This window comes from Canis lupus, chromosome 6 (assembly GCF_011100685.1).
Source record: "Canis lupus familiaris isolate Mischka breed German Shepherd chromosome 6, alternate assembly UU_Cfam_GSD_1.0, whole genome shotgun sequence".
Classification (NCBI taxonomy): domain Eukaryota; kingdom Metazoa; phylum Chordata; class Mammalia; order Carnivora; family Canidae; genus Canis; species Canis lupus.
The window spans coordinates 65119964-65147516 of NC_049227.1; the positions used below are offsets into that span (position 1 = coordinate 65119964).

Genomic DNA, 27553 nt, shown 5'->3' on the forward strand with positions numbered 1-27553 from the left:
CCCCTTCTGGGAAATGATATAAAAGCAGAAATTAGAGGTGTCTTGGATGTGTCCTTACATAAGGAAGGCAATACAGTTATAGCAATACCACAACTTAAGAATAGTATTTTTCTCACGGCCTGTGTTGGTTAGTTTTATGCATCAATTTGGCTAGGTAATAGTACCCAGTTATTTAATTAAACATTAATCTAAATGTTGTAGTGAAGGTATTTTGTAGATATGGTTAATATCTACAGTCAGTTGACTTTAAGTAAAGGAAACTACTTCAATAATGTGAGTGGGCATCTTCCAATCAGTTGAAGAACAAAAACTAAGGTTTCCTATAAAAGAAATTCTGCCTCAAGATTGCAGCATTAACTCCTGCCTGAGCTTCAGTCCTACCGACCTCCTCACAATTTTGGACTCTCCAGTCTTCATAATCATGTGAACCAGTTCACTAATGTGTGTGTGTGTGTGTGTGTGTGTGTATGTGTGTCTGAAAGACAGAGAGCGAGAGATACTATTGTTTTTGTTTCTTTGGAGAACCCTGACTGATAGATTACCTAACTTTAAAATGTAGCCTACCTTTTATAAAATTATTAGTCTAAACAGATTTTAAGCATTTATTTAAAATGTTTTAATAGTGAACATCTAAATCAGTTATACATGGACTAAAGTGCTGATTCCTTTTTGTAGTTTTCAGGTAAAGTCTTCTATGGAAGCTAATGCTGTCTATAGTGTGACATCAGCAGCAGCCCTTTTTTTTTTAAGATTTTATTTATTTATTCATGAAAGACACAGACATAAAGAGAAACAGAGACACAGGCAGAAGGAGAAGTAGGCTTCATGCAAGGAGCCCAATGTGGGATTCGATCCCGGTCCTCCAGGATCATGCCCTGGGCTAAAGGTAGGTGCTAAACTGCTAAACCACCCAGGGATCCCAGCAGCAGCCCTTGAAACAATCTCCTGGACCTTCAAAGAAGAGATACCCATCTATTAACAGAAACTTCCTGAGTCTCCCCAGAAATGTCAAATAATGTTTTAATAAGGGCAGTAATTTTTATGAGATATTTTTAAAGTGCCTCTATATAAACAATGACCTAAAAGTGAAGAAAAGCAAACAAATGAACAAACAAAAACTTCACAATAAGTCCATTTTAAAATGATTAAGATGACAAATGTCATAAAGTAAGTTAAATATGGGACTAATACTCTGATACTTTTTATGTAATTAGCTTTATTTTCAACAAATTAGTAAATAAAATAACATAATTGTGAATCAATCTTTCATCAAGTACAGAAATTCCTCTAAGCAAAGATTGAACTAGACAGATAAGATTTTTAAATTTTTGCAATTTCAGTGAAGATTGTAATTTTTTTTCATGTACTCAAAAAGGCCTTAAGCACATAGACCATTATAAATAGTGAATCAGAAAGATTGTTTGACATAGGGTTATCTCCTTTTCATTTATCTCCCTAGACCCATCTCCTCGTGCTAGTGCCCTCTGGCCTTATTTCCATTGGTAATAATCTGTAATTTCTGCCATTTTCTCTTTTCAATACCTCCAAGAGTCAGATTTTCCTTAGGACATATTACCTATTTATAGCCATTTAGAACATTTTACACCAATTGGCACTTTGGAGCTGTATCTGGCGGTGTAACTAGCATTTACAGGGTTTCTGTAGACTTTTATTACATGGTATGACATTAGATTGATGGACTGTCTCAATCTTATTCTCTGTCAATTGTACACTGATCCGTGACAGCATAATGGATATGTGACAGTGTTTGGAAGGGTGAGAACGACTACAATAACATTTTGGGGAGGATGGATATCAGAGTTCCTTTTAATACTCTTCTTAATTTTCCTCTCATACTAAAATCTTAAAAAGCTGCCAACATAGGATATGCCAATTTTCTTTATTAGAAAAAAAACTGGTACCTGTTTTAGACAAACAGTATTAAGTATGATGGCAAAATAGCTGTCGATCATGCTGAACAGGGCTATCAGGCATTCCCTGTAGCAAGGAGACTTCCAAGGACCCTCTTCTTGGAAGGGAATCATGTTATGCTGCAGTCTGGGTCAAAGGTTATTACATCTAGGAAGATATTCTCTGTTGAAGGAGGAGAAGAAGAAGGGCTACTGCTCTCACAGCAGGGAATTACGCAGGACTTGCCTGAGGAGATAGTTGAACCTTCCCCTAAGCAGACATTTGGAGGCTGTGCCAAGGAACATGCTTCTATGACTAGCCAGAGAGCCTTTGAACACACGACAATTTCAAGTTTATTTACTGTTTCAAAGTTCCACCGATGTCCTCCCTTGAGGGGCAGGAAAAAGAGAGCAAAAACATTTTCAGCTCTTTTCTCTCTTCTGAAATGTCATAAATAATACCCTTAAGCCTGTGCCTTTTGGTTTTGTTGGTGAGACAGGTGCCAGGAAGCTTCAGGGTAGTGGCAAAGACAGGAGAAGTTAGTTGAGCTGTTAATAATAAGTGAAAGACACTGAAAGGGAGGAGCTCACTTACCCTTCCTTGGCTTTTGTTTCAGCGGGAACAGGAGTCATTGTTAACAGAGCTCAAACAGGTGGGAGGGCAGCCTGGAGTCTGTGATATGGTAATGAATACAAGACACAGAGACTTGGAAAGGTGCTCAACTCAGCAACGAATAACCAATCAAGGATGCATGTGCTCTAGTCTTTGTCCAGAGAAGTTCAACTGAAGGTTTGGAAACTGTGTGAATCAGTCTTACTCACTTAAACTTTATTAGGAGCCATGTGATGCTTTTATTTTTGGAGCGAATGCGTATTCTGAATTTTTTATTCATTAAGAGATGTATAATAAAAGATCTTTTATTGCAGTGGGTCGATGCTAAACATGTATGCATACACACAAGTATACACACACCTGCCTAAGGTTCTCTCAGTCTTAAAAGAAGTGAGAACAGTACATAGAGCACAAAGGTAATGAAGGCCCTGAATGTGCCAGTGGATTGGGTCAGAGAACAGGAAAGAGCAGGACTCAAAATCCTTGTCGACACCAGCCAGAGAAGGCTTAACCCAAGCTGTCGAATACTGAGAATCCAGCTGCAGAAGGGTCAAAAGACTATTGCACTCGTGATCATCGCATTCTACTGCTCTCCAGGACTTGTTTCCACTCGCAAACATGTTGACCCCCATCCACATAGGTACAATTCCCCATGGCTCCAAACACAATGGAAATGATCACCATGACTCTAATTCAGGTAGATAATAGAATACCCCACACAAAATAGCTTAAGCAATTAAGAATTGATTTATGTGCTCAAAAAAGTTCAGAGGAAATGCTGGCTGCAGAGAGACTACTCTATAACAGTGTGACCAGATCCTTTCTGCTCTACTTCCCCAGAATTATTTTCAAAATGGCCATCAGCAGCAGGCTGGACTCAGGTTTTCTCTTTAACATCCGATAAAGTTTGTAATAGAATGGGTAAATACAGAAGTCATAGGAAAGAATGGATATATTTTGGATGGAAAGAATGGATATATATATATATATATTTTTAAGATTTTACTTGTTTATTTGAGAGAGACAGAGCAAAAGAAAGGGGAAGGGCAGAAGGAGAAGGAGAAGCAGACTCCCAGTTGAGCCAGAAGCTCGATGTAGAACTTGATCCCAGAACTCTGGGATTATGACCTGACCTGAAGGCAGATGCCCTGGGTATTTTTTTTTTTTTAATGTTTCTATCAAAAAAAAAAAAAAAAAAAGAGAGAGAGAGAGAGAGAGAAATGGATACTGGGGGCAATAAGTAAGAAATGTCAGCTGCTGATCCTGTCATTATGCTTCCTCCCACCATTTTGCATTTTAAGTTTCATCCTCCTTCATATCAATGATTAGTTGGCCAATCATTCATTTAGCCAATTAATCAGTCTACAAACAATTATTGAGCACCCACCTCATGGCTTGTGTAATATACTAGGAGTACAGTAATGCATTTCCACTCTTGAGGAACTCTCACTATAGTGAGAAAAATACCAAGTTTAAATTAAAATATCATGCATAAGTGCTGATTATGAGGATATATACAAAACAGTGTGGCAATGTGTCTGTGCAGGAAGATGTCAAAAGAAGGTTTCGCAGAAGCTGGATTTACACTTGGAGCCCCATGGGAGTTCTGCAAGCCAGGGAGCAATTATGGGCACAGGAAGGAACCGGCATGATAAAAGCACCCTGTGTTTCTGAGGAATAGTGAATGGTACACAGTAGCTGGAGGAGAGATTGTAAAGAAAGGAATCATGGAATTTAAACCTATGGAAATGGGCAGGATCTTACAACTTCTAGTCACACCAGCTGACAACTGAGTCTCTGCTCACTCCAGTCATGCTAGACGATGGCAGCCACAGGGAACTGTTCGATAGCGATCCAGAATGGGTCCAGCCTGATGTGGGATTGTTCAACAAATGTTTGCCAACTATCTGCTATGTGCAAAGACCTGGTCTCCACAATCTGACTGCACATGGAGGCTTCCCACCAACTGGAAGTACTCTGAATCATCTCTCGCAAATGTGTCTTCTTTTTTTAAGCCCCTGTTCACTTCCTTTGTTCTTTTCCTTTTAAGATGATCTTGCCTTTTTAGATGACTAAAGATATTCACACCACAAAGGAATTTTTGTATTCACCCAATTTAGTCTTCAATATGTGTCTACCTTTACATTCTTTTTCAAACCCTAGCATCCAATTTCTAATGATATTTTTCTCCTCCTCTTCCCCGGTTCCCAGCTGTCAAGCTCCCCACAGGAATGCTCAGCACTTTCTGATGAAAGATGTTCAGCCAACCTAGTCACTGGTTATTTCAGTGTTAAATATGCTCACGATTATGCCTGAAGGAGCCCGACATGGCAAGACCCTTCCATCTTCTCTTGCCTCCCTGGTGCTTTGCTCCATCATTTATTACTTCCCATTCTTATTATATTCCTCTCCACTGACTCCTGCCCATTGACATTCAAAGATGTTCAGATAATTCATCCTCCCCAAACAAAGGAACATGGAAAAGTATATATTGATTCTAGTCTCTTTTCAAAATCCTTCTTTATGTGAGAGTGGTTTATCGTTGCCCATTTCATATCTTAACTATCCACTCATTCCTTAAACTATTGAAATAAACTTTCTAAACAGGTTTGACCGCATGATTTGTGGGGCCAATATACCAGAGGAAATTATAAGGCCCTTGGTTCACAAAGCAGGAGAAAGATTTCTTTTTCTCTAATTCAAGGTGTCTTTCTCAACCTGTCATAAGGCTTTTTGTCTTTTAATGTCATATTTTCTTGGGCATAGGGATATTCAAAGAATGAGTACAGATCCTCCCAGATGCCCAGGGTTCTACCTTGAGACTCAGTATACAGGGCATATGCCCAGCCTCAGCCTTCCCCACTTGTGTCTGTACCCAGGAAACCTCTAGGGTGAAGCGCAGCAAGGACAACACTGTAACCAGGCAAAAACCCTACTTAAATGTGTCATCAGCTTCCCCTGATTATTGCAATAGCTTTCTTTTTTTTTTTTTTTTTTTAATTTTTATTTATTTATGATAGTCACAGAGAGAGAGAGGCAGAGACACAGGCAGAGGGAGAAGCAGGCTCCATGCACCGGGAGCCCGACGTGGGATTCGATCCCGGGTCTCCAGGATCGCGCCCTGGGCCAAAGGCAGGCGCCAAACCGCTGCGCCACCCAGGGTTCCCTATTGCAATAGCTTTCTACTCATCTCTCTACATTACATCTCCAGCATATTTCCAACAAAATTATCAGTCATCTTTTTAAACATTTCTGTGTACTGAACCCTCCAGTGACTGATTTCCCTCTCAGTTGGGGTAAAAGCCAAATTCCTTAGAAAGTCTGCTAACACTGTGTGTTTTGGCCCCATGCTATATCTCCCTTTCCTCATCCACTGACTTTCTTCTGCTTCATAAGCCACATTGGCCACTCTGCTATTCCTCAGCCATCCAAACGTGTTCCTGCTTCATGGGGTTTGCCCTTGCTGTTTATGCAAGAAAAAGAATTCTGTTGTCTCACATATGTTAAAGGTTCAGGTTTAACAACCATCAGGCAAGGCTCAATCTTGATATCAAGCAGTAGAATGAGGAATCTGGCTCTCAGTGCTGCAATCAGCTTCTCACTTCTCATTAGTGATCACTCCATTCTTGCCTCTCGCAGGAGCCATAGGCTTATCAACCTAGAACACTGACAGAGTGTCTCTTTACTGTAGGTCCAGAACATTTGTTTGAGAGTTCACATTGAAACTTTTAGGGTTATATGCCCATCTCAAAAAAAGAAAAAAAAAAAAGTGACTAAAGTATTTGATACTTTGACTATCCAGAACTGAATTATGTGCTCACACCTGGAATCCATGGGAAAGGAAAGAGAGTAAGAGACAAGTGCTTCCTGAAAGGAAAATATCTTAGTTCTTAACATAAAATATATGTCAAATGCAGCTATGTAATGGAATATTGTGTTACCATTAAGACTGGTCTTTTGGAGAATATTATATTTAACGGCATAAAAGTCTCATGATATAATATTAAATTTAAAAGTAGGATATTAAATGAGTAAGAATGAGTGAGAGAAAAAAAATGCAAATTCTGGGGGCGCCTGGGTGGCTCAGTGGCTGAGTGTCTGCCTTCAGCTTAGGGCGTGATCACAGGGTCCTAGCATCGAGTCCTGCATCGGTCTCCCCACAGGGAGTCTGCTTCTCCCTCTGCCTATGTCTCTGCCTTTCTCTCTGTATCTCTCATGAATGAATAAATAAATAAAATATTTTTAAAAATGCAAATTCTGGAAAAGAATAAGTATATTAAGAGAATAATCCTTGAATGTAGGAATTATGCAAGGAATTCATTTTATTTCCTAATGTTAATATTTTCTACTATGATCATGTATTTCACAAAAACAGAAATATTCTTAGATGCTTAGATGAACAGATGAGGGTAAGCATAAAATGCAAAGAGTTCCTGAAGATAGCTTTTGTAGTCTTGGCTTTGTGGGTGCTAACCCTGGATTCACCAATGACTACATATAACCTTGTACAAGTGACTTTACTTCTCATACCTTAATTTCTTTATCTGTAAGGTACAAATGATAGTGCCCTCTTCATGAGGAATAATTGATCTCTATAAAGTGGAGCATTCAGCTCCATAGTAAGGACTTAAAAAATGTTATCATCACTAAGGATTAGACCTGGAAAGAGATGGGCAAAAAAGAGAAACATACTTCAACATTTTATGTGAGATTATCCCTTCTTATAGAATGCTCGTCTTATAACTTTTCAAAGTAACTTTTGGGTTTGCCTTTATAACCAGTGGCTGAGTTTGATTGATCCAGGGCAATAAGAACCCCAGCCATGTGAGAAAAAGAACACCCCATGGCTTAATTTTACTTTCCTGCCAAGAATTAATCTAGGGTCCTTATTCAAACACTAAGAATATCAGATTGCTATCATCATATCAGTCATCAGGAGATCAAAAAAGAGATAATATAGGCTATTTAAGCCACGGCTATGGGCATCCTTCAGGTAATTCTACAGAACTCATTCTAGCAAGAATCCTTCCACACACACTTGTTTTTTTTTTGTTTTTTTTTTTTTTAATTTGCTTCACAGTGAAGTCTTTGTGGCCCTTGCGTCTACTACCCCAACCATTAAGCAGGTGCCTAATTTTTTAAAGAAAATAATTTTTAACTTGTGCCTATCAGATGAGAAAACAAGAGAGAAAAATGTCACTGGCTGCTGCCTATCAAATAATTGGAGTCCTCCTGAAGAGGCCCTAGATGACACAGCAGCGTTAAATAAAAGATAAAATGGAAACAAGACTCTTTGAATAATACTGCCTGAAAGCAATTTCCTTCTTGAACTAGGGCACTGCGGATCTGAAAGCCACAAATTTTAGAGAATCATGCAGGGCCTGAGACTTTGATTGTATAGTTAATAAAGGATAAAAAAAAAAATCTTCATCTCAGGCAGTTGATGACATGCAAAACAAATTCAAGATGTTCAGCGACAAAGTTGCAAGAATTCCAAATAAAAAATGAACAGGAGCTAAGGCTGTTCTTTTAACTGTTCACAAACTTAGACCTATAGAATCAGATGAATTTTTTTTAACCACTACATTGAAGTTTGGGGACAGAGACTTATTTTAGATATTAATTCTCAAGATGCCTGTGTCATCTTTATACTGCCAGAGATTTCACAACAAAAATAAATGCCTAAGGATTTTTAATGTATAAAAAAAAAAAGAAAAAGAAAGAAGAAAGAAAGAAAGAAGAAAGAAAGAAAAAGAAAGAAAGAAGAAAGAAAGAAAGAAAGAAAGAAAGAAAGAAAGAAAGAAAGAAAGAAAGAAAGAAAGAAAGAAGAAAGAAAGAAAAATGTTCTCCAACTGGGAGTGTGTTTTAGGAAGACCTCTCCTCCCTTTCTTCTACTCATTCTCTGGAGTCATTGCCTCTGTGTGAAGGAAGCCAGTATATTTGACTTTTAGCTCAAGCCAGTAAGCCCAATGCTCCCTGATAGCTTGTGTTCTTTCCCAGAACTGTAAAATTTGAACTTGAGAGAAAATATATTTTATATTTTTAAATGTAGTCATTCTGTTATAAGCACATTCTTCTGCCAATATTGATGATATTAAAAGGTTAATGACAAAAATATAAGGAATGAGCCAGCCAGTAAGACTCCAGGCAGAAAGAGAATTGTCTGGCCAGATGATATAATTCCAAAAAGATAAAAGGGGTTAAGACTCCATTTAGTCAAGTACAGCAACAGGATACCAAAGCTCTAAAAATTAAGTTTGATGGGTATAAGCAAGAAAGGAGCATACCATAATTTTTAAGAAATGAAAGAGGAAATTTTGGAGACAGGGCACAGAGTTGAACAATGGGATGAGTCTTGCCTTGGTGGCAAGATCTGCGGCCTTTCCTGCCTGATTGTGTCTGTAATTGTCATAATCATTTTAGAAAAATATCTTGAAAACATTCTCTTAATGTATATATTTTTGCCTCTTTTTCTAAATTCTGGGGAAATCCTTAGATGCGACAAAGGTCACTGAACTTTTTTATTTCTATCTAATGAAACTCTTCTTTTATGCTAAATTCCTATCAATGTGAATATTATTTCATGTTTTTAGCAATCACAGAGTGTTTATGTTCTACTCGTTGTATCTTCTTAATGAAGAGAACTTTGCTATAGTCTTGACCTCTTTTTCCCCCAGATTATTTTCAACCAGGATAAGCCAATTGAACTCAGATCCGTTTCTCCTCTGTGCTTCATCAAATCCATAATGGGGGCAGTGGTTGAGGATGAGAAGGGAAGAGTAGAGGCCTTTGCTGTGAAAAATAGTAAATGAGTTTAAAGGTGGTGTCCTCACAACCCTTTTTATCTTGTCAAGTCATTGTTCTTTTTTTTCCTTAGGAATTATTTATGGGTAGAAATGGAGATTTTATTCTACTAATATAATCAGACCATTCAGGGACAGGAATGCAAGATTCTGGACCCTTGGGCAATGATCTTATTTGACTGATACTATCACCTGGTCTGCCCTGTGGAAGTAAAGAAATCTAAAATCTCTTTGCTTAATTTTTCTTGTAAAGAGAAATATGACTAAATGTCTGCCAGCTGATAAGAACTAATGCTGCCATGGGGACAGTTGATGGCTGGAATATTTTAGTTTTAATATGAAATTACATAGACTTCAGGGAAAGACAATCAAAACCATAATAAGATATCACCTCACACCAGGCAGAATGGCTAAAATTAACAAGTCAGGAATTAACAAATGTTGGCAAGGTTGTGGAGAAAGGGGAACCCTTTTACACTGCTGGTGAGAATGCAAGCTGGTGCAGTCACTCTGGAGGACAGTATGAAGGTTCCTCAAAAAGTTGAAAATAGAGCTACCCTATGACCAAGCAATTGCACTACTGGGTATTTACCGCAAAGATACAAATGTAGTGGTCAGAAGGAGCATCATTGTAGTGTCAATGTCATATATATATATTACTCAGCCATCAAAAAGATGCAATCTTACCATTTGCAATGATGTGGTTGGAACTAGAGAGTACTATGCTAAGCGAAATAAGTCAAAGACAATTATCATATGATTTCACTCATATATGAAATTTAAGAAACTAAACAGAGGAGCATAGAGGAAGAGGGAAAATAAAACAAGATAAAATCAGAGAGGGAGACAAACCATAAGAGACCCTTAACCATAGGAAACAAACTGAGGGTTGATGGAGATGAGGTGGGTGGGGGGATAGGGGTAACTGAGTGGTAGGCATTAAGGAGGGCATGTGATGTAATGAACACCAGGTATTATATAAGACTGATGAATCACTGAACTCTACCCCTGAAACTAATAATATACTATATGTTAATTAATTGAATTTAAATAAAATTAAATTTGCAAAAATTACTTAGACTTAATTGTAAATAGGGCTTCAGGTATATATCCAATTTTATCTGTCATATGTGTATATATATATGTATATACACATACATATACAAACACATATATTAAAATTACATATTTTAATATATAATTAAATCAGTCTTTCAATCTGATTAAGTTTTTTCAAAGTTTCATAAGGAATTTATTTTGTATGACAGAATGAAAGAATCTATCTTTTCTGTGAATTTCATAGGTAAGTAGTTGAGAGAATTTCCTTTTATAAGAATGACTCATTATGAAAGATCTAGTGGAGGATCACTGAGCAAAGAACCGTATAGCAGTTACCAGTCTCAGAAAAGGACACTAGATGTTCTGGCCACTGCATCTTGATATTGGCATGGCCAAGGAGAACACAAATCAATCAAACACTGGATGGGACAAAGTTTTGCTCACATAGAGAAGAGAGAGCAAGATCAGTTTCCATAGTGGGCATTGATTCCCCTTGGCTAGTGGGTTTCTCCCAGCAGCCCACACAGGATAACTCATGTATCCCTCTTGTATTGCAGTAGAAGGACCCGTTTTCTCCACATAGAGGATAGATATAGCAGTGGGGTCGGCCAGGTGTCATAAGAACCACATGCTTAAGCAGAACAAAAGGGGACATACTGAACATGAAACAGCAAAAGATATTCCCACACAAGTTGATAAATCTGGCATAGGCTGTGTAGGCTCTTTTTCACTTTGTAAGGAAGTATTTCAGGCCCCAGATCCATTCTTCTGTGGCTGAGTGGGAGCCAAAAGACACAAGACTGCCTTTCCCAACAAGGATGAAAACAGATCTTCATCCATTAGGTAATCTGTTGCAAGGATAGTTGTCCCCCTGGTTGGGAAGTTTTGGTTATAACTGTGAAGAAATGGAAACATTGTGAAGAGACATGTTAATACAACCTTTTAATGGTCAGAGCCATGCCATAACTATGTTGTATACTCTGATTGATGGGACCTAGTTTCTCATCAAAATATCAGGACCATTTTCTTATTCCAGACTTGATTTACTATCAATTTCTTTTCTATCCATGGGCACCAAGATGACTCATAGTTTCTATTTTGAAGGAAGGCTTTGTTATATATGACACTGATTAGAAGGGAGGTCCAAATCCATGCCGCTCAGAATTAGGGTCAGGACAAAGATAGATACTTAAGTATGGGGGAAAGTTAAGTAGCAGATTATTTAAGGTCTTCTAAGGAATATTTTATCCAGTTTCCAGTTGAATTCAAGATTTAAGGCACCAAGTAGTCATGAGAAAAGCTATCTGCAGGAAATTGTATAGGTAGATGATTGCCAGTGGGGAAGTACAAAAAAGGGAATAGGATTTCATAACCAAAGATTAGAATTTAGTAGTAGAACATTTACTCCTGGATTATGTTGGGTTTTTTTCATTTTGTTTTGTTTTGCTTTATTTTTTTGTGGCTACACAATTGGGATTTATTCTCAAGAAAACAACTCAAAAGTTGAATCATCAAGAAATTAGGGCATCAAGACCTGAGTAGAACTAGATGTAAAGCTGATCATGTTTCACCAGTGATTTAGAGTCTCTTAAATTATCCATTTTGGGGACCAGGGTTGATTGTAGAACTTCAGATAAAGAAATGCAGAGAGCATATCAAAAGCAAGGGTGAATGAACTGGGCATGCCAAAATGGCCAAGCAAAATCAGTGTGTGTGTACATTAATTCTTACAAAAACTACTATCCAGTGCTCTCTTCGACAGCACATATACAAAAATTACCATCCTTACTAAATCTTATTTGGTTTAGTTAATATTCTAGATAGGTCCCACATTTTTCTTAATCCTAGAAGCTCAACAAGTACTGAGATTGAGAAAAGAAGAGATTGAAGTTAGGAATTTTCCCGCAGCATCCTTAATCCTAAATGGTCTGTTCTTGATTTAGAGAGACCGTCATCCATTGCCTATCTCATTGATTAAGGAATTCTCCTAGCAAATGATTGTCTCCTCTGAGATTCCAAATCAGCAGAATTCCCTTTCTTCTCTAAAGTTAGAGTCAAAATCCTAACAAAGATCTTAGCACAGGTGATAGGTTGAGTTCTATGAGAAGGAAACTGAGGTTAATTAAACTTTATAGAAGGGAGAAGACAGAAAGATGTAGCAAAAGCAGTAGTTGAGCTGTAATCTTGGCCTGATGGCAACTTTTATCAGTGACCAACCCCACAGAGAAACTCTGGAGCAAAGCAACCTGTTAATGTTGTTCTGCACCAGGTAGACTAAAATGACCTGGCGTTTATTTACAACACCCATCAGTCAGTTGGTGTGAGCTGCTTCCATAAGGTCATGACCATGGCCTTGAGCAAGAAGTTGTCTGCAGCTGAAGCCATCCCTGAAAGTGCTGCAACTTGAGCTGACCGGCCAGCGACAGCACTAGCGACTGGGACAAGTTTTCTTTGAAGGCAGCAAGTATTGCCTTGAAGGAGATCTGGAGACAGCATCACAGAGACTACCACAAATTCTCTTTCTGTCATGATAATGGCTGTGTTGAAAAAACAAACAAACAAACAAAAAATGCACATAAGAGTAGGTCTCTAGTTACATCTAAAAATTCACTAAGTAGGGATACCTGGGTGGCTCAGCGGTTGAAGCATCTGCCTTCAGCTCAGGGCGTGATTCTGGAGTCCTGGCATCGAGTCCTGCATCAGGCTTCCTGCGTGGAGCCTCTTCTCTCTCTGCCTCCGTCTCTGCCTCTCTGTGTGTGTCTCTCATGAATAAATAAATAATAAAATCTTAAAATAAATAAATAAAAATTTAAAAATAAAAATTTACTAATTAAACTATATCATTATTTTCACCTTTCAACTAATATTAATTTCTACATACATTTTCTTCTTTATAAAATAAGGCTCTCTAGGCATTTTTCTCCCAAGTAGTGGTGGCAAAGTCCCTCAGTCATAGAATATATCAGTTTATGGCTATGGACTCGTTTTTTGGTTTAGTTCTTTGTTTTTTTAATGTGGGAGGTGTCAGTTGGGAAAATTTCTAATCAAGAGAGACTTGGGGCAACAGTAAGTGTTGTAGCAGCAGTGTACATATGCACAGTGTACAAATGCACAATGTAAACTTCATGGTTCAAAATCCACTCAAAGTTGTAACAGTTTTAGGGAAAGAAGTTTCAAGACCCAGAATCTAAGAAGGAAGAGTCTCTAATATTCCATATTTCTAGCCTATCTGATGTAAGTTCTACCATTAAAAGACCATTCATTTTATTTTTTTAAAAAATTAATGAGACATTTTCTTTACAACTTAAGATCAGAGCTGGCTTAATACTTCGCAAGTAAAACACCATCAGGTACAAATATTACAAAGGATCTGTGAGCTTTCTAAGTGGATCTATATCATGTTGTGCAATTCAAATATATACAATTTATATAAATAAGAAAGAACCATTCACTTTAAATACACTTTTCTGAGCATTCTTATACTTGTGCAGTAGTTGTTGCCAAGGATCCCAGTTGAAGAATGGCTCTGCAGAAACACTCTTTAGAAGAAAAACCTGTCTCCCTGACTAGTGGCATGAAATGTTAAGTGTAGAGAAGTAGGTAAAGAATTGCTCTTCACAGGCCTCCTGGACTGAACTCCTTCACAGAGTCCTCCTGCACCCATGGGGACCATAGGTAAGTCTACACTGCCTAATCCTAGGATCCACATCTGGGAGAACAGACCAAGTTGATCTCATCCAGGACAAGTGACTTTTCTCCTTATTAATTCCTTATTTAGCTGAACTATAAATATTATTAAATATTTGCTTAGGAACAGCCAGAGCACCGTACTGTTCAACAGATGAGGTTGGTGTGTTTTAATTGTATGCACTCTGAACACGCTTAGTTTAGCTCCCCCTCTGTACTCCACATTTTCCTAAATTCCAGTTATTGGAAAGACCTTTTTCCTTACAACTCAAGGCACAGATTTTCTTAATTTTTTTTTTTCTGTTGCTGGCGGGGGGTGGGGGGTGGAGGTTGGTTTGGGGGCATGTGTGAGAACAGGAGGATTATGGGGGTGGAATGGGTTATGACACATTTTCATTTGCAGCTGCTACAACTCCCCTGCCTTAATCCAGCCCAGATCTCAGCAGAAACCTAACACCATTCTGGTGACCTTAGAACTGCACCAGTGCCTCACATCACCAAATAAGGTAAGTCGTTTGTTATCTGAGCCATAAATATTTACATCCACTAGTGACAAATGTATAAAGAGTGTGGAGTGACTGTGTAATTTCAGCTGCTCTCCTCAAGCCTGTCAATAGTTTCTCTTATCTCCTGAAAGCCCTAATGACTGATGTGTGCTAGTTGAATAAAAATGTGCTCCTCAGCTTGTTACCCTTCTCTAATTGTTCATTATGACCACATTAGTCACCTCAGAAGTTTTTATTTTCTTTTAAATTTAAGGCCTGTTACGTGAAATTGTTCAGAGTGGCAGACGTTCAGTGGACTCCTGGCCTCCCTCATTCGTTCATATGCTCTATCCCCATTGTTGCCCTAAACCAGGAAATCATCACCATTCCTTCTTCTTTCTTTACTAGCATTAATAGTGACAAAACAATTCCTTTTTTGTTTCATTCCCTCTTGCATATATTTGGCTTGGGAGGCTAAGTCTTAATGATGTGTCTAAGCAGTGTTTAGACATATGCTGATAACTTTCTAAATCAAACAGGTAACCACACCACAGAGTGGTTATGATATTAAAGTATTTTGGAGCAAGCACAGTGAAAACTCTTTCAAATATGAACTGGCCTGAAACTGAGCATGCTAAGGGTAAAGTGGATCCTCTTTTATTCTTCTATCAAGAACTGGACTAGTAAGAAAAAATGGAAAATCAGTAAGATCATGCTGTTGGTCTTCTCAACCAGGCCATTATGCAGAGCTTGTATTTCTATATAAATACTAAAAAAAAGAACCCCAAAGGTTAGATAAAGAGATAAAAATATACTTAATTAATTTGAAAGATGAGAATTAACAATAGCTAAACATTTGGATAATTCAACTTTATTTTTTAATTTACTTTTAGATTTTATTTATTCATGAGAGACAAGGAAAGGGAGGCAGAGACATAGGCAGAGGGAGAAGCAGTCTCCCTACTGGGAGCCTGATGTGGATCTCGATCCCAGGACTCTGGGATCACAACCTGAGCCAAAGGCAGACGCTCAACCACTGAGCCACCCAGGTGCCCCTGGATAATTCAACTTTAAAAGACCTAAGTCGGGCAACCTGGGTGGCTCAGCGGTTTAGCGCCACCGTCAGTCCAGGGTGTGATCCTGGAGACCCAGGATCCAGTCCCACGTCCGGCTCCCTGCATGGAGCCTGTTTCTCCCTCTGCCTGTGTCTGTGCCTCTCTCGCTCTGTGTCTCTCATGAATAAATAAATAAATAAATAAATAATCTTTTAAAAAAAAGACCTAAGTTATTTTTGTTAAAAGGATGAGTGAACTACTGCTGACTAACTACACAAATGCCTTCATCACAAGCATAACCTTTGAGAAAAATAGCTACAGATTTCCCTAAAACGCTGTGATGGCTTGATGGCTAAAATTCAAAGGCTAAATTTTAGATCAGCCCCTGTAGGATTGTTCCTGTAGATAGAATTTGGATTTAGCAAGAACTTTAGCAAACCCTCAGAAACAATGAAGTTGATAACTTGCAGAAATCATACCTGGAAGGAAGACTCAACTCCCAATGCTTTGCAGATAATTTGAGTGTAAAAAATATTAGTTGAACGAATGAATGAGAAGAGAAGTTGAGAAAAACAGGAAAGAAAGGATCTTAAGAGAAAGGGTGATCCTTAAAAATCTTCGTTAGAAAGCGTGTGTCAGGAATTTAGCTCTTCTCATCTTTGTGTGTGTGTGTGTGTGTGTGTGTGTGTGTGTGTGTGTTGTGAGTTTGCATAGCAGTGACTGATCAGGATAACACTGGTTTTCATGAGTCAGTGGCTTATAGAAGATTAAGCTAGAATGGACTGCAGAGATGGAGTTCACTTAGGGGGGTTTATGTTTGTTACCTTAAAAATTATTTGGAATTCAGTTACCTGAATTAACAACCATGTGCTCAAGATAATTTTCAGTAATACGTTGGCTGCTATTCAGGCTCAGGAACATAACTTGCCTCTAGAACGCAACTCCGTTTTCACCTACTGCTCAGTCCTCTACTTTCTAAATATTCAGTACCCTCTTAATGTTTCCTAGCTGAACAGAGTTCTTGCCTTCCTACCAGGGCTTTATATCCTCCTTGCTCTCAAATTATCTTTTCTTCCCTGCCCAGCAAAGGGCCCATTTCCTAAATTACTTCTTTTCAGCTTGATATTCGTGTGATTATTAAAATAATTGTCACTATGACTTACAGATTTGATCTCCCCAGGATATTTGCTTTTAAAAAGAGGAGTTTGCTAATCCAAATTAATTTCTAATTGTTCAAATATTTATATGAGAAGAGATAGAAATATTTTAATTAGAAGACCTTTTGGTGGCTCCATCTACTCATCCCTCTTTGGACTGGGCACCCACTCCAGCACTTACTCAATTCCACCAAATAGTACAACATACAAATCAACACTGTTCAGTTTCATACGGTCATACTCTCCTATGTTCTTTGGCAAATGTCTTTTCACCACAAAATTCCCAGTGGTTAGAGAATTATGGTTAGACAAATGCAACAAAGCTTAAAGGAGTCAACATTCAAAATAGAAGTTACAAGGGGTGAGAGTGTCCATTGTTGGAGATAATGTTCCATGGAGGCAGACCACCTGAGATCAAGTTATATCACCTTGGGACAGTCATTTAACTGCTTACTCCCCATTTCCTTATCTGTAAAATGGGAAATATGCCATTGCTCTATGGATCTAGGAACTAATGAATGTGAACATGCTGAGAAAAATAAAAATCTCAAATAGAAACCATTGTTATTATCAGCCAGTAGAGAGTTTAAGTAGAATACTTAAGGTATAATCACTATTCTTCAGCCACATCTCCTTTGAAGAACAAATCTTCTGAAAATATGATCAGTATTTCATATTTTTATCAGTTTTAATTATTTTTTTGCCCTTAAAATGCAATTCAGTGTTAAGACTTCAAAATAAATAAGCAAATCATTTTTGTCCATCTTTATTCCACTTCTCAGACTTTTTTTTTAAGTTTGGGAATGAATATTGTGAGATAGTATGTAGAGTATGCAGGGAGACTTAATAAATTGGCCAGAGCACAGAACTCACAAGTCATAGTCAGAAGCCCTCAAAACTAGCCTTGATTATAGTTTTTCAACTATAGACCTTGGGAGTGTCACCAAATCTCACTGAGCCCTGTTTTTCTTATTGTTTCAAAGGAGATAATTCAGCCATTTATTCAAGAAATACCTTAAGCACAGTCTATGGCATCAATGATGGACATATAATTTAAAGTTTAAGTCTGCTCTTTCCCCTGAGGGTTCATCTGCCCTGTCTATCTCATAAGAATTTTTTGAGTATCAAGTTAGATATATAATATGACTTGGCAACTCTAAAGTTGTCTATAAATAGATAAAATTAAGTCTTCATCGTGCAGAGAGCTACTTTTAAGAATGGCAAACAGCAATTTTTAATCTTTAGTGAACATATAACCAAAGGCATAGGTATTCACATATTCAAATAGAGCTTCCCAAGAAGGTCCATGGAGGTTTTGTCTTATTTTTTAAATCAACAAAAGACTTAAATGCCAAAAAAAAGGGGGGGGGGGAGGGCAAGATAAATAAACACTTGAACTTCGTCCTCTTTTTCCTTTCTATGATCCTCTAAAAGCAAATGTCAGCAACAATAGTTGCACAGTATATTTGAATAATAATGCTACTCTGTTCTTTATATTATTTGAATGTGTTCTAAAAAGAGTCATCTTAAGTGGTCACTAGCAACTTAAATAAATCCAATTTTAGTTAACTTCTTCGGAACTTATAAGTCATGAGCTAGGCATGCATAATGACAAAATCCTTTCTAAAACTTAATTTAAGATTCATTAAGTAAGCTAGGTTATAACATATGATAATACATTTTCATAGAAAATGAAACTTATGAAAATACATTTTCATAGAATCGGGTTTAAAATCAAAGATTTGGAAATAAATAAAGAGAAAAATTATACTTAGACTAATGAGTGAGCAGGACATGCCTTGAGGCCTTTTGGTCTGAGTCACGTGTTAATGATGAAATTTGATTGTGTGTGGGATTGGCTGTCAGGAGTTACATGTTGCCCCATTTGGAAGGAGGCTGATTTTTTTTTCAGTCAATGTTCCTTCTTCCACTATTGCCTTTGAAAGTCCCCAACAGTTCCAGTTACATGTGCATGGCATATTTCTACTTTGAAATGATTCATTATAGTCTCATACTTATTTCAGACAAGATTTCTACCTGCTTTAATACAATAGAAATGTGTTCTATGTGATTTGAAAAACAAAAGGTGAAATTAAACAAAACAAAACAAAAGAACTGTGGATCAGAGTGTCATGAAGAAAACATATTGCAGATCCTGAAACACCTAATCACATTGCAGCTAGAAGGGTTCTCAAAAGTATCAGTGACACAAGAAATGTCTTTGGGAATATCTTCATTTTTATATATGTTTTTTTTTCATGAAGTGCTTCATTATTCATATATTATGAACTGTTCATAAGATTTGGCATAGATTCTCTCCTCCAGGCACTTTGGTCTCCAGTGACCTGTTAAAATGGTCTTAGCACGTTCACAAGGCTTTTCATTGCAGTCCAGCCTGTTTGTAAAAACGATCCATCAATATCATGTTCAGATGACAGTCTATGTAGAACCTGCCTTTGCTTAAGCAGCCTGTCTAATGCTGAGAGCGTAGAATTCTATCCAGGAATGACATCTTGAATAAGTTTGGGTTGGGGCATATTGCATTCTTCTTCAAGACTATTTTTTTTTCCTTCTCTTCAGACATTTCCTTGCTTTTACAAGGCTATAAAAATAGGAACACATTTTTCTTTCCTTTGAAATTATGTTGGCCCCAGTTTTTCTCTTCTCTGGGGTACGAGATAATTAAATCTGCATGCAAAGAAGGAAATGTTTACAAAGCCATGATTTTGATGTCATGTGCTGTATTCAGCCCAATATCTGTGACAGCCCATCCAACCTCTGCTTGTTGACATCAGCTGAATTATCTGGGCTGACATTTATGGAGGCTATCATTTATAGGACTTTATGGTTGTCTTCCAAAATAATATGCAAAGGAGTTCTCCAAAGGTAGTTTCACAATTGTTACCCATATTCTGACTGATTCCTGTACTTGCAGGAGAAGACATGACTAATTAGACTGAATTAAAAATAGCCCAGAAAGCTGTCAGTGACAGATATGCATTACATGCACTAGCTCTAGTCCAGATGCTGGAGATACAGCAAACTCTTCCTCCCTTTTAGCAGCCCTTAATTGAGCTTCAAGTTGGTTTTGTGTATTTTTGAAAAGTTTTAATGGTTCCAAGAAAAAAAAAAAAAAAGGACTCACTTTTTATTCTTTTTAACATTACTACTCCATTAGTAATCTTTTCCTCTCCCAGGGTGGGCTGGCTGACATGCAGCATGTGCCTCTTCCCTAGATGTGATGCTGTTGAAAGGGGTCCCCACCACTTCCTTTCTCCTTCAGCACTCTTCACTGCATGCCCTAAGTCAGCTTATGTTCTTAATAGTAAAAATGCAAACAGACCCCAAAAGGTATGAGTTCATGTGCCAGGGAACTGAGAGGAGGAAGAAATCCAAGAAGAATATAAAAATATTGTTTGCCACACACCCTTGTAATCTATGGCATCTCAACCTTTTATTCTAGGGGGTAGAAGGCTGAAAACAGCTTATTTATTTGTCGTTCTTACAAAGAAGTGATACCACACTTGGATCCCTTCTTTGTGGCTTGCCTAAGAAAGCATTATTCACCATAGCTGCATCTAATTTTATGAACCTAGATGCCAAGACTTGCATTATATACATTTAGAATATCACCTTATTGTTAATCCTTTCAACAACGCTGTGAGGAATATATTATTATCTCCATTCTACAATCATTGAAACTGAGGCATAAAGTGATTGTTTCCAACCCCTAAGGTAAGAGACCTAAAACACAGAAGAATAAAGACTCTAAGCCTATTATGTTTTCCCCTAAAGGTCCATGATCTTAAATGCTTTATTATATTCCATTCTTAGAGTAACAAAGTGAAGAAAAAAATTTATTTTAAGGGCACCTGGGTGGTTCAGTGGTTGAGCATCTGCCTTTGGCTCAAGTCATGATTCCAGGGTCCTACGATCAAATCACACATTGGGCTCCCCAGAGGGAGCCTGCTTCTCCCTCTGCCTATGTCTCTGCCTCTCTCTGTGTGTCTCTCATGAATAAGTAAATAAAATCTTTTTAAAAAATCTATTTTAATACCATCCTTTTATAAATCATGAGAGTAAGAGTTGATGAGGTATTCCAGTTCTTTCTCATTTAGTGGCAGAACTAGAACTCCAGTATTCAAGTCACCAAACTTGAGTACATGTTTTGGGCAATAAGTCCTCCAGTAGTAACAGCACATCCTTGAAAAAATAATCCTGTTAAAGTACACTATCTAGATTAAGTTTAGGTTTTACATCTGTTTGCCATTTTATACCTAAAAATTAATAGGATTTCATCATTGCGCACGTTAAGATCAGAATTCTGAAATTTAAGACTGAAAAAAAAATGAAATTTAAGACTAAAAATCGTGGCCCCCTTCACCTTGAAGCATGTGAACTAATACATCTCTGCTTAAACACTCCTCTCTGTCATATGGCTTTATTCTTATCTTTCTGAATATTCCAGGTGCATTTTCATTATATTAGTAACTCTGGAACGTTTCCCCATTTCTTCTTCCCAATCTTATGACTTATCATTACCATCATGTTCCAAAGGAGGAAACTGAGGTACCTAGAGATAGAATAAGTTGCTTAACTTATTTAAATTATAACTTCCTTAAAGAAGACAGTATGGTTCTGTAGTAAGATCAGCGAGTTTGAGCACAAGAGAGACCTAAAGTTCAACTCTCAGTTCTGAAAAGTATTAGTTATGCAAATTTAGTTAATTACCTCTACCTCTCTGAACCACAGTTTCCTCATTTGAAAAATTGGGGTAATAAAGCCTAACTCATTGAGTCATAAGGCTCAAAACCGAAAGTGTTAGACCAGCACTCAATACATAGTAGGCTCTCAAAAATGTTTAGTTCCCTTCTATTTTGTATTCCATACAAACACCCAGGAAATGTTTGTTGTCAGCCATAAAATTTTGACTCAAGGATTCATTAACATAGAGAGCAGCCTGAGTAAACCACTTTTTCCCCAGCACTTAAAAATGCTTAGTATCCAGTTGGGGATATGGATTCAAAATGGAATAAAACAACTTGGCAGGAAGATCTCCTCTTTTCACAATTGCTCCCAGCCTTAGTGAGAAAGCAGGCACAGTAAACCATTCCCCTGTTTCTTCAGGAAGAAATATAAATCTGGAATGTCAGATGGTCAGGAAAGAAGAGAGAGGAAGATAAGAGATCTACCTGATGGAAGGATAAATCTCCACTTGACTTATGCCCAAAGGAAATCTGGGTTAAGTTATTGGGGTTCAGGTCCAAATGCTTTTTTAAAGCATCATCCACAGACACAGCTTCCCCAAACACACTATTTCATCAGATACTAGGAATTGGATTTGGATTATATAGAATTGTTTATCTTCAACTACAATTTTTAACAACCATATAAGCTAAAAATTCAAAACTTCAGTGGATAGTATTTGACAGAAAGATAGGAGGAAAAATATCTAAATCACTAAGCATTGAACTCCCATATATTAAAGCAGTGAATGATATATATTCCCTTATACCTGCCTCCCAGCCAACAACAATAATAATGGCAATGAACTCTTATAGCCTTCTTATAGTGAGTACCATTACCCCTTTCATAGAAGAAGAAATTGAGATTGAGGGAGTGCACTGTGTTTCATAGTCTCAGTGAATGGACTAAACTGTGCCAAAACACTAGAAAACATGTTTTCTTTCTTTTCTGAATCAAAGCATCACTCTGGTTATATGATCTTAATATTCTTAACTTAATATTCTTAACTGCAACCTTTGCTCCTCAGTCTTGAAAACCACAGAAATAAGATAGTTAACCAACTTTTTTTTTTTTTTGCTTCCTATGTGAAACCAATGTAAATCTCTTCTTAAAATCCTTATATAAATTTTATTAAGTAAACTTTTTCTGTGTAGGACACATAGGAATATTCAGAATTCATTTTCTAAAGAATTCTCTCACCAGTAATTTGTAGAAGTTGCTGAATTGCTAAACTATATTTAGGACATTACTAAAAATTATGTTGTTTTGAAATGAAATTATTTAAGTGTGAAATTGCTCCCTATCAGTTTCAGTTGGTCAGGTCATCACCAACTATATAGTTTCTCCAGGGCCAAGTTTCCCCCCAAACCCCCAAACTTTGTGATATACATTGAGCTTCAGAGGTGCCCGGAAAATCAATTGAGATCTAAGTCAACTCTTCCTAATAGAGGGTGGCTTGTGCATCCATTAGAATAGGCTACATTATGCTGCCATAGTAACAAATGACTTCAAAAACTCAGTGTTCTAAAAGAATAGATTTTCCAGTTGGGCTACATGAGCAGAACAGTTCAGCAGGAAGGCTATGTTCAGGATAGTCATTCAAGGGACCCCAGATTGCAGATGCTCCTCAACACAGACTGCCACAATTGTCGTGGTAAGTGGAAGGGAACATAGCAAATCACCCACTGGCTCTTGAAGCTTGTACCTGGGGGAGACATACTTCACTTCTGTTCACATTTCATTGGAGAGAGCAAGTCTATGGTATTACAGGTATTCCAACTTCCCTTGACTGATGGGTTTGGTGCCATTGACCTTGCAGGCCCTCTAACAAGGAAAGGTCAAGATCCCTACTTCTGAAGAGTCTAAATACTTTTTGCCAACCCATAGGTGGCAGCCTTTAAATTTCAGCAAGGTGACATGTTTATTTGGCCATGCCTAGGATGTGAACTTGTTTTATCTCTTCCACCAAGCCCACTATGAGAGAAAGCAACTTATTTTATATATTAAGAAAGAAATTTGAAGAAAAAAAAATTTAAAGATGCTTAACTAAATGTCAGTCACTTGGGACTCATGAATTCTTTCTTATTCCATCCATGGCACCTCATTTTGACTAACTTGCATGTAATGAGATAAGCATGAAGACCAAGGTTAGTTTCTACATTCAAGGAAAATATGAAGGTACAATCCGGTAATAATTACTTCAAGTTTGTAACAAACAATTACTAGAATAATTCTCTAAATTTAAATATGTAAAATAATTGTTTCTTAAATGTAAAAAAACAACAACAACAAAACTGTTAAAGCACTGAACCCTTGACTATAAGATAAAATACAAGATAGATTAAAAGAAGTATATTGGTCAAACTGGGTGATCACAACACACACAGAAGTAATGGAATATAAATAAAATTTTGAGAGTGTCAATATAAAATTAACATTTAATATTTGTAACCTTTTAGTAATTTAACTGTTATTCTTTTAAAAAGAGAATAAATATTTATGATATATATCTCAAGAAAAGTGTGCTTATTTTTGTTCAGACTTCATGTATCCGGTTACATTGCCTTTTGGTTCCAAGGCACCCTCATGTCAGGAACACAAAATAAGGACTTTTAATTGCCTAATATGAACACCTAAGGTAACGAAGTGAGAGTTAATGACAAAATAGCTATCATCCCCGTGAGAAGCTTCTATTTCTGTTGTTCCCAACATAATAATATTGAATGTCGTGTAATAGTTTTGCCCTTACTCTGTAACACATGTGATTATGTGACAATAACATACCCTTATGTCTAAGGTAGCCTACCCCTTTTTGGATGCAATCCAAGACAAATTCCTGATATTCTTTTTTTTTTTTTTTTTTTTTTGGTACAGCTTTTAACAAGACCTCAACAGATTGACATTTAGATGGTATTTGTCCCAGAAGAGTTGGAATACTTCAGTACCCTTAAAGTCATCATCATTGCCCCACAAAGGGAAATGAATTCACCAAAGGAAATACATACACCAAAGACAATTCTTACAAGTTAATATTACTCCATACCACAGCCCCAAATCCCAACATAGAATTTCTATGAGGTAGACAACCATATGTGCAGATATGATTTGTCCTCGAAATACAAATTATTCTAGAACAATGTTGAAAGCAAGCTCAACTGTCAGCTCTTTTTTTCTCACTAAAACTACACACTAATAATAATAAGAAAAAAATCTCTAATTTAGGTGGGCCTTTGGAAGTGGTAGTGATTGACAGTAGAAGGGGCTCTGAGGGCTTGCTCTTGTCACTGTTTTGACATCCTAAGAGAAGAAATGAACTACTAGATGTTTCTTGGGTGTCTCTTTGGTTAACCTTTAAGATGGAGTTGAATTAACCAATTGGCGAGGGGTGTGTAGATGAACTGTGGCTATAGAAGGAATATGCTATAGTTGTTCTGCACTTCTTAAAATGATTACAAAATAAACAGGCATTTATAGGGGCTGGACAAGGATGGTTATATATTCAGATATATGACCAACAGTGTCTCTACATTACACACACTTAAAAACTTTGCCTTGATTTATTTAAATTAAAAAAGTAATGTTTACAGAATAGCTTGTTTGCAACTCTGGCTTTCTAGACTCAAGAGTATACCAAATATTTGCAGAAATTAACCATGTACTCTTTGCCTCCTAATTGCCAACTGTGAAATTGATCTTTTAATTATTGCCTAAAGCCATATGTATTAAAGTTACACGGCAATATCCTTTAAAACAATTTGGCCAGGCTGCTTGCAACAGTCTTAATTTGAGCATACAAAATAGGCATCTGCTTCCCCCCTACCCAATGTCTACATGTATTAATCACAGTGAGGTTATTTTTTGATAAATCCATTATTTGGATTTATCAAAAGTGTATGTTTCAGACCTAAATGGTATAGCAGAAATACTTATGAGCATTAGATATCCAAATCACATCTTCCAATTTAGACAAATTATTATAGAGGAACTTGATAAATTTATATTACTAACTATTGAGAACTGTTTAAATGTTACTGACTGAAATCAGTTACTTAAATATACAGTATTTCTCATGCTCAAAACTGCCCTAATAAGTACTTACATTTAATCAGTATGTTATGGTAAGGGTCCTGAAACTGGAAAAAATAATTAATTTGCTGAGTCAAACTGCAACACTGAAGTTAGATCCAAATCTGTTTGAATCCCAGGGAACAGCAAGATTATATAATAACTTCAAAACCCACCTCCTTGTCTATCAAATGGAGATTACTGTATGTATTCATATGGATAGCATAATGATCATGTTAAATACTATATCTGAACGAGTTCAATAGCTAAAATCTTCAAGAGGGACTTATAGTCATACTGCTAGTCAATAAATTGGGCATAATAACAGTACTTTTTCCGTAAGTTTTTTCATAAGAATAAAGTGAGGTTAGATATGTCAACTGCCTAGAATTAGACCTAGAATAAGAATAGTAGAAGCTTAATTAAAGGGACACCTGGGTGGCTCAGTGGTTGAGCGTCTGCCTTTGGCTCAGTTCGTGATCCTGGGGTCCTAGGATCAAGTCACTTTGGGCTCCCCGTAGGGAACATGCTTTTCCTTCTGCCTATGTCCCTGCCTCTCTCTGTGTGTCTCTCATGACAGGATGAGCACTGGGTGTTTTACTATATGTTGGCAAATCAAACTCCAATAAAAAAAATATGCAAAAAAGGTGGAAAAAATTTCTAAAAAATAAAAATAAAGAAACTTAATTATTTATTATTAAGTATTAATAGCAAATTTTAAAATACCTGCTATCACTTTATGTAATATCAAACATACTTAATAAAGGATGAGGATGAATTTGCTTAGGATTCCACAGAGTTCAAAGTCTTATTTAGAAGTTTGGGTATTACTCTTTATTTTTATTTCTTCATTTTGATTTGAGATTGGAGGACTGATTTTTATCTGCAGGCTTTTTCCAAAACATGCTAGCCTTCTTGATGTAATTTCCTATACATCAATCAGTGTATCATTGGATAATGTGCTGAGGAGTATAGTAACAGCGTCTCAAGAGACAGTGCAAACTCTAAGCGCTCACAGGGGATCTCATTTTGTCATGCTCTTTAAAAATAATCTCTACACTTAATTCCCTGCTGCCATCCATTCTATCAGTTGGAGTTGCAAGTGACACTCAGAGACTAAAATTTTTTGAGTTCTGGTATTTTTATATTCTAATTTCAAAAAACAGATATATATGTGATAAAATTTATGTGCTAGCCTTACTTTTGAGCCAGCTGGTCCAACATGGGGCTTTGGGAAGACTTTAAACTACTAAGCTTAATAAATTCTTTAACCACTTTTTTGCATTTCATTAAATTACACTTGGAAGTGCTTGCTGATTAGCCACTTCAGAGAGACAGTGAAGTTAAAGTTATTAAAATATCTTCAATGCCTTGGAGGAAGTATGTTATTTAGAGAAATAACAAAAACTGAATTGCTTATAATTTTACTCAATGAATGTTGTACCTCACCCTACTTTCCCTCCCTGCAATGCTTCCATAAGTACAAAGAATCTAGGTATTTAGGAAGATTTTGTTTCTTATTCTTGTATATTTTTAGAAATGCTAATGGACCACATTTAAATATAATTTTAAGGGTTCTGAGAATCTGTACTTAAAATTAATTTTAAAATATAGCATATAGCATGTCTCTATTCTTTGGCATGTTTAGACGTGAGAGATACCATATGCACACCAACATGCATTATCAATCAATTTTCAAAAAATTAGAACAAAAAAAAACCTAAGCTGTAGATTTCATGTAGTACAATCTCTCTTTAATGATTCAGAAAGCATTTAAAGACTGAAATGCCATGTGGTCAATATTATGAATATAATTTATCTCTGTAACCCTTCTTTACTACAGATTTTTAGAGGTGCCAAATGAATAGCATACTCCAGTTAATCAACTATAATATTCTTTCCTTTAAGAATTCTAATTTAGAGCAGTTATTCTCAGAATGTCCCCAGACCAGCAATATCAGTATCATCAGAGA

At 36.9% G+C, this 27553-nt stretch overlaps 1 long non-coding RNA gene across 7 annotated transcripts in view; it reads left to right on the forward strand.

Moving 5' to 3' along the window:
- The first annotated feature begins 23046 nt into the window (after nt 1-23046).
- The window catches only part of LOC102151889, a 157110-nt gene continuing 152603 nt past the window's right edge, over nt 23047-27553 (forward strand). For all 7 annotated transcript variants that reach the window (XR_005361351.1, XR_005361355.1, XR_005361353.1 and 4 more), the window contains exon 1: nt 23047-23169. This is a non-coding gene — a long non-coding RNA (uncharacterized LOC102151889). The remainder of the gene's footprint in view (nt 23170-27553) is intronic.